This window comes from Prinia subflava, chromosome Z (genome assembly GCF_021018805.1).
Source record: "Prinia subflava isolate CZ2003 ecotype Zambia chromosome Z, Cam_Psub_1.2, whole genome shotgun sequence".
Taxonomy (NCBI): domain Eukaryota; kingdom Metazoa; phylum Chordata; class Aves; order Passeriformes; family Cisticolidae; genus Prinia; species Prinia subflava.
The window spans coordinates 100,571,662-100,579,491 of NC_086283.1; positions in this window are offsets into that span (position 1 = coordinate 100,571,662).

Here is a 7,830-nt window from a genome sequence, read left to right on the forward strand (position 1 = left end):
TTCTTATTGTCGAGGAAGAAAGCAGTGAGGCTGAGCATGTCTGACATTCTGCAGATGCACAAAAGATGGTAAGTGTTCCATGCCAGTGCACTTAAGCACTCAGAAGAAATAAATAGGTCTTAAAACTTTCTAGTTAATTTCAACTGCATAAGGGGCAGTCTCCCCAAAACAAACATGAACATTTTACTTCTGCTTTAGAAAATCTTATTAGACCAATTTCCACTGCTGTATCACTTCACTGGATGTAACTTCTAGTTTGGATTCTTTGTGCCATCTTCTATCCTCCTGTTTCTGTGTGATAGTAAAGATTTAAGTCACGGTCATTTTGAGTCATTACAGGAAAGTGATTCATTCTGGAGATTGGCCAGTGTGATGCCCATCTTGGAGAAAGGTCAGAGAAAGGTCTGGGGAGCTGCAGGCCTGTCAGTGTGACCTCAGAGCAGTGGGGAGGGTTATGGAGCAGATTGTCTTGAGTGCCATCACTCGGCATGTACAGGACAACCAGGGGATCAGGCTCCATCAGCAGAGATTTCTGAAAGGCACGTCCAGCTTGAACAACTTCATATCCTTCTTTGACAGGGTGACCCACCTAGGGGATAAGGGAAGGGCTGGGGATGTCATCTACCTGGGCTTCAAAGCCTTTGATGGTGACTCCCACAGCATTCTCCAGGTGAAGCTGTCAGCCCGTGGCTCACACAGGTGTGTTCTGTGCTGGGTAAAACCTGGCTGTGTGGCTGGGCCCAGGGGTTGGTGGGGCATGGGGTTACATCCAGCTGGTGTTCCCCAGGGCTCAGAACTGGAGCCAGTTCTGTTTAATATCTTCATCCATGACCTGGATGAGAGATTGAGTGCAGCCTCAGTCATTTTGCAGTGACACCAGTCTGGGTGTGAGTGTTGATGTGCTGGAGGGCAGGCAGGCTCTGCAGAGGGATCTGCACAGGCTGGATCATGGCCCAAGGCCAGCGGGGTGAGGTTCAACAAGGCCCAGGGCTGGCTCCTGCCCTTGGCTCACAACAGCCCCAGGCAGCTCCACAGGCTGGGCCAGAGGGGCTGCAAAGCTGCCACAGGAAAAGGCCCTGGGGGCTGTGACAGTGACTGAACAGGAGCCAGCAGTGCCCAGGTGGCCAAGAAGGAACTGGATGTGGCACTTGGTGCTGTGGTCTAGTTGATAAGGTGGTGTTTGGTCAAGGTTGGACTCAATGATCTTAGAAGTCTTTTCCAATCTTAATGATTGTATGATTCTGTTAATTTTTTCACTATTTCTAGGAAATCTGGAGAATACATAGATGCTGTTTAGCAGGGTCCATACCAGAATCAAAGTACGTTGCAGTAGTGATTTCTCTGAGATGGCTAGATTAAACAAAAACAAAAGAAAAAAAAAATAAAGAGGTGGTTTGTCCTAAGTCTGGTGAATTGATTATTTCTGCTTCTGGACAACCAAATTGAAAAGGCAATTATTGTCTCTTTTCCCAGACTCAATTCAAAGCATCCCGCCTGTTCCCAGAACATAAATGCCAGGTTTAGCTGACTTGAGACTCAGCCACCAAGCTGTAGGTTAAAGGGAGAAGCTTGAATTTATTCTTTACAACCACTCAAATGATGGATTTTTTTCTTTCTGCCATGCAGTGATTCTGTCATTCTGAGTACCTGTGGGGCTCATGCTCTTTGTCTTGTCCAACTGTGCTATGTTGAAAGTTCTCACCTGAGAAACATTGCTGGAAAGATAAACATGAAACTTCAGTGCACTTTTTCTAACCTTAGTAGTACAGAGAGCTACAGAAAAAAACCCTTCTGCAAAAGCTGCTTTCACCACAGGTGTAAACATTTCCAGGAAGGTCACACATGTGTTATCTCTTTGCCCACAGAGGACTGGAATGTGTGGAGCTCACAGTTGTCAATGCCATGGTTGCAGGTTTCTGGGTAAGGAGGGGCAAACAATGCAGATGTCATCACGGGAGTCTGCTACAGACCACCCAGCCAGGACAGTGGTGCTGATGAATTCCTCTTTGAGGAACCAAGAGACACCTCCAAACCAGCTGCTCTTGTTCTTATGGGGGATTTCAGCGTGGCAGACGTTCTCTGGGGACACCACACAGCTGGCACAGACAGGTCCAGAGGATTTGTAGAACACCTGGATGCTGCTTCATGGTACAGGTACTAAGAGAGCTGGCTGGGAAAGATGCTCTCCTTGACTTGTTGCTTGCCAAAGGAGGTTGGTAAAGTGGAGATTGGTGGCCATCTCTGCCACAGGGACCGTGAAGAAACCAGGCTTAAATCTCTGACAGAAGGAAAAGCACCAGCAAAACGCCAGCTCTGGACATGAGGAGAGCAGACTTCAGGCTGCTCAGGGAATCACTGAGTAGGGTACCCTGGGAAAGGCCTTTGCAAGTGCTGGGGTCTCTCAGTGCTGGTCACATCTTAAGCACCATCTTCTAAGGGCACAGGAGGAGGCAATTCCCAAGTGCCAGAGGCCAAGCAGGTGAGGCAGAAGATGGCCTGACTGAGCAGGAATCTTCTTTGGGAGGAAGTACAGGCAAAAAAAAGAAGGTGCAGGCTCAGCAGAAGGAAGGTCAGGTATGTGGGAGGAATACAGAGATGCTGCTCACCACTGCAGGGAAAAAATTTGTCATGCTGAAGCTCAACTGGAGTCAAAGCTGGCCACAGTTGACAGGGACAATAAAAAGAGAGGGAGGTTTCATGCATTAACAGCAAAAGACAGTGGAGAAATAACATTGTGCTGGTACAGGAGGAGGATGGTCACCTCACAAGCAGGGACATGCACACGGCAGAGATGTTCAGTGCTTGCTTTGCCTCTGCCCTCAATGTCAATGATGAATGAAGGGGTCCCAGTGCCCTCAGCTGGAGGACAGGGCCTGTGAGAAGGAGCAATTCCCAGTTCCTTGTAAATCTGTAGCGCCCAGTGGAATTAATCTGAGAATACTCCAAAGAGCTGGCTGATGTCATCAGGAGACCTCTCAACGATTTTCAAATGGACTTGGGAACCCAGATAGGTCCCAGCTGACTGGAAGCTGGCGGGCATCCCAGCTCTGCACAAGAGCAAGAAGAATGAGCCTGGAAACTCCAGGCCTGGCAGTCTCACTTCAGTGACTGGCAAAATTATAGAGAATGCTGTTCTGGGAGGTATTGAAAAGCACCTGAAGGACAATGCAGTCATCAGTCACAGCCAGTATAGGTTCATGATAGAAAGTCCTGCTTGTCAAAATTAACTTACTTTTGTGACAGAGTAACCTACCTACTTGATCAAGGGAAGCCAGTTGGTGTGACCCTTTATGATTTCAGTAAAGTTTTCAATACTTACTCTCACAGTATTCTTGTGGACAAAACATCCAGCCCACAGCTGGGTAAACACGTCAAGCATTGGGTGAGCAAGTGACTCATGGGTCAGCACAAGGGGTTACAGTGAATGGGGTGACATCAGACTGGGGACCTGCCACTAGTAGGGTTCCACAGGGCTCCATCTTAGGCTCTGTGTCCCTCAACACCTTCACTAAGGATTTAAATGCAGGATTGGAAGGGATACTAGGCAAGTTTGCAGACGATGCAAAACTAGGAGACACTGTTGACTGTCTCAAAGGCAGAGAGGTCCTGCAGAAAAACTAAACTAATTGAAGGGTTGGACAATCACCAGCTGTATGAAGGTGAAGAAGATTCTGCACTGGGATGGGACAGCCCTGGCTGTGCAGACAGACTGGGGAATGACACACTGGAAAGCAGAGCCACAGAAAGGGGACAGTGGGTCCTGCTCAGTGCCAAGGTCACCATGAGCCAGCAGTGCCCTGGCAGCCAGGAGGGCCACCCGTGTCCTGGGGACATCAGGGACAGCACCAGCAGGGCAAGGGAGGGCATTGTCCTGCTCTGCTCTGCTCTGGGGCAGCTCTGGTGCCACAGTATAAGAGAGATAGATATAAAGTTTTTGGAGAGTAACAAGAAAGGCCACAAAGATGGTGAGAGGCCTAAATGGGAAGCCCCATGGAGCAGCTGAGCTCACTGGGTCTGTTCAGCCTGCAGGACACTGAGGGGAGACCTCACTGCAGCTACAGCTTCCCTGTGGGGAGAAGAGCAGGGGCAGGCACTGATCTCTGCTCTGTTACTGGACCTGAGGGAACAGCATAAAGCTGTGACAGGGAGGTTTAGGTTGGATATCAGGGAAAGGTTCCTCACCCAGAGGGTTTTTGGGCACTGGAACAGGCTGCCCAGAGAAGTGGTCATCAAGCCTGACAAAGTTCAAGCAGCATTTGCACAATGATCTCAGGCACACCATGTGATTCTTGGGTTGAGCTGGACTTGATGATCCCTGTGGGTCTCTCCCAACTCAGCATATTCTGTGATTCTGGGATACAGTCCCTGGAGTTAAATCTAATTTAAAGCAGCTTCTCTAGGTGAACATGCTTCCCTGTCTGAGGCATGAGGATTAATAAAGGGGTCACCCTGTGGGTAAGCCCAGCTGTGTGGGTGGGCAGCCCATCCCCTTTCAGAGCTCAGGTGAGTGCAACCATCTCATCCCCACCTGTGACATCCCTGCTGCATTTAGGAAGAGGCTTACTGGCTGTTCTGCCTGTGTCACTATTCCTTAGATAGGAGTGCTGCCTGTGTCCTCCAGACTAGTTTTTTAATAGCCTAATATCTGCCTGATAAAGAGATTTCTGGCCCTTTGGAGCAGTCCTTACCTTACTGGTAACAGACAGGTTTTGGGAAAGATGAAACAGAGAAATGTTACAAATGTGATTGCTTGGCAAAAGATTTTGAGAATATGAAACCTAGAAGTGAAGTAGAAATGAAAGTGAGCTTTGAGATGCAGGATGCCAAACCTTTAGTTTCTGAACAACCAGAAAAGAATGGTTTAGCCAGCTGAAGGAGAATCTCTTTGGATTGAACAATGTCCTTGGCAAACAGAAGAGATGCTTCTGCAAGCTGAAGAGTCCAAAGGTCAGGGAGACCCTGCCAATTTGGCAGAGAAGGAAAAAAGGGGTCTAGAAAGGAGCTTTTAGGGTTCAAAATGTGACACAGTATGGTAATGTAGTGCTTCTAATAGGCTGTAGGTAGATTCTATAAGATTTGTGTCTTTTACTGGTTGGATGTCGTAAATTAGCATATTCAGCCCAGAAAAAGATATAATATACTGTAACCAGAACTTAAGTGTATCTCAAGCATGCTTTCAGTTGTGACTGGCAACTTTAGGCTGGCTCTTCTTACCCAGGACCCAAGATTGCTCTAATTTCATTTAGGCAATAAACAGCAGGTTTATTAAGAGCCACCTGGGAGTCCCACATCTCTCATCTGGGCTCTTACAGACAGTCACAACTGCCTTCCTCACTGCTTTCCAGGAATTCCAGGAGAAGTCCATGTCATGCTTTCCTTTTCTATTCCTTGCTGCTGTAGATCCTTTAATGTGACTGTGTGATCAGAGTCACATCAGGTGAATCACAGACACTAAATAACAAAGGCACAGCTGTGCTGTGTAATGGTATCTATCATCTCCAGCCACCTCACCTTTCTGAAGTCCATCAGGTATTCAGCTAGGGGTAGTTCAGCCTTTGGAGTCACTGAGCAAAAAGCAGTCTCTAGTTATTTTTAAACTAAATGAGCTTGCACAGTAAAATGTTTTTTAACTCACCCCAGAATTGTTTCTGTCCAGACAATGGATGAACAAATAATGTGCCAGACAGTGACAGCATCATGAAAAGATAACTTCAAACTCAGAGAAATACCTACCATACAGAATTCAGTTATCTTTTCAAAGATAAAAGATTATTCATGTAAGACCACTCTGCACTTTGCTGTTCAAAAAGAGAGCAAGCAGTCCTCTGAGAACTTGCCAAGAGAGCGTCTCCAGCACATCATGCATCCTAACCTCTCAAACACCAGCCCCCACATCAGGCCTGGGGTATACTGTGGTGTAAAGCACTGGAATCCATCACTTGGGAGGCCTGTTTGAGTCTAAAAAGGTCTAGCAGTGCCTGTACTCACATGTGATGTGACTACAGCATCCAGTCTTGAAAAATGTTGCCAAGATAAACATGAAATTTCAGTACACTTCTTTAAACCTTAGTGTTACAGAAACATAAGGAAATAATCCGCTGTGAAAAGTGTAAACATTTCCAGGAAGGTCACACATGCATTATCTTTTTGTATGTTCACTAGTGGGGCTATTTTTCCTCCAAGCTTTGCCTGACAATACTCTCTGTCTCACATAAATGTGCCAATTGCCTTCTGAAAGCTTGAACACCCAGTAGTCAGTGCCAGGGTTTGGCCTCAGTTCAGAATCCAGTGTCACAGAATCAGAGTATCCTGGGCTGGAAGGGACCCACAGGGATCACCAGTCCAGCTCTGAAGTGCATGTCCTGTACAGGGGTCAAACCTGTGACCGTGGCACCAACTGTGTCCTAAATTATCCCTCTTTGCAGAGGATTGAGTTTTTTCTTTGAGATGTTAGATAGCAAGGAAAAATTGGCTTTCCTAAGGGCAAATCTGGGGAGACTTCAAAAGGAAAATGAAACTCAGTAAGCGAGGAATGAGAAAAAAAATTCAAAACCACCTGTTTTCACAACCAAGAAAGTAATTTTTGAGATCTCTGCTGAAGGATCTCTTGCTCTGTGACACAGAAATTAATTTCAGCCTTGCAGGCACACCTTTGGAGGGCAGTGAGGAGCTATGGCAGTCTGTGAAGCCTCTGAAAGCCACCTCTGGCCAACACGGTCTTTCCATTCTAGCAGGGAACTTCTCCCTCACTGAAGACAGCACAGGGAAATTTCCCTTCTCAAGCCGCTGATCTTGACCAAATCAAGCAACCTTTGCCAGGGGGCTCCAGCCTGGCAAACAGGCAAGTAGGAGTAATACTAAATTAAACCCCTGGCCCTATTTATGTAAGTCTCAATGCTTGCACAGGTTATGGCAAATTGCAGACAGAATGTTTGTTGTGGGAGATGCAGAGCTGAATTTTCATCTTTTGCTTGTAAATGGATGGGTATCCATGAAAATACTTCCAAATCTGAATGGGAGAAGCCAGTGTTACAGGCTGTGGGAATATGCAGCTCTTCAGTCAGGCATCTTTTTAGATGTCTAATGCATCTCAGTCACTGTCAGATTTGAACAAGGTACAGAAATTCTATAGGAATTTGAGTTATGCTGTCCATACCTAATGTAAACAGCAAGCAGATGACAAAATGATAGTAATCCTTGTCTGAATAAATCCAGGCTCAACTTCTGTTTCCTCCAGCTTGAGCTGAAGCTACCATTAAGCTACCAGGTTCCAGATCTTATTATTGTTACATGGAACCTTGTAGTAACCTGTTTTTATTTTTATTGAACAGTACTTTCTTCTAATTCACATTAACATGACTGCTCCTACTTTGATATGAATATTACATATGTGGTCCTTCACTTTTGCCTTTCCCCTGTGTTATTTGCAGACTTGTATAACAGCTTTGGAAGGCACCTGTGGCAAGGGTTAAAGTTTTTTGGGGATTGGGATATGTGCTGTCCAAGGATGAGTGCTGTGCTCTTGCCAGCTCACCTGCTGCTGCAAAGTTTCACTGGATCCCAAAAGTCCTGTCCCAAAAGTAACCCAAGGTTTGAAAACTAATATTTCAAAGATATAGGACAAATGAGAAAAATAAGTCAAATTAAAAAAAAAAACAACCTCACAATCCAAAACCACTAGAAAAAATCACTCTCCTAGTTACTGAAAGGTATTTAAAAACTATTACAATTGGAAATTGGAATATTTATATGCACGTATAAGCCCTATTAGTTAATCATCTTGCTCCACCCTGGATGCCAGATTTATATCCTTTCCTTCCCTCTGTTTGT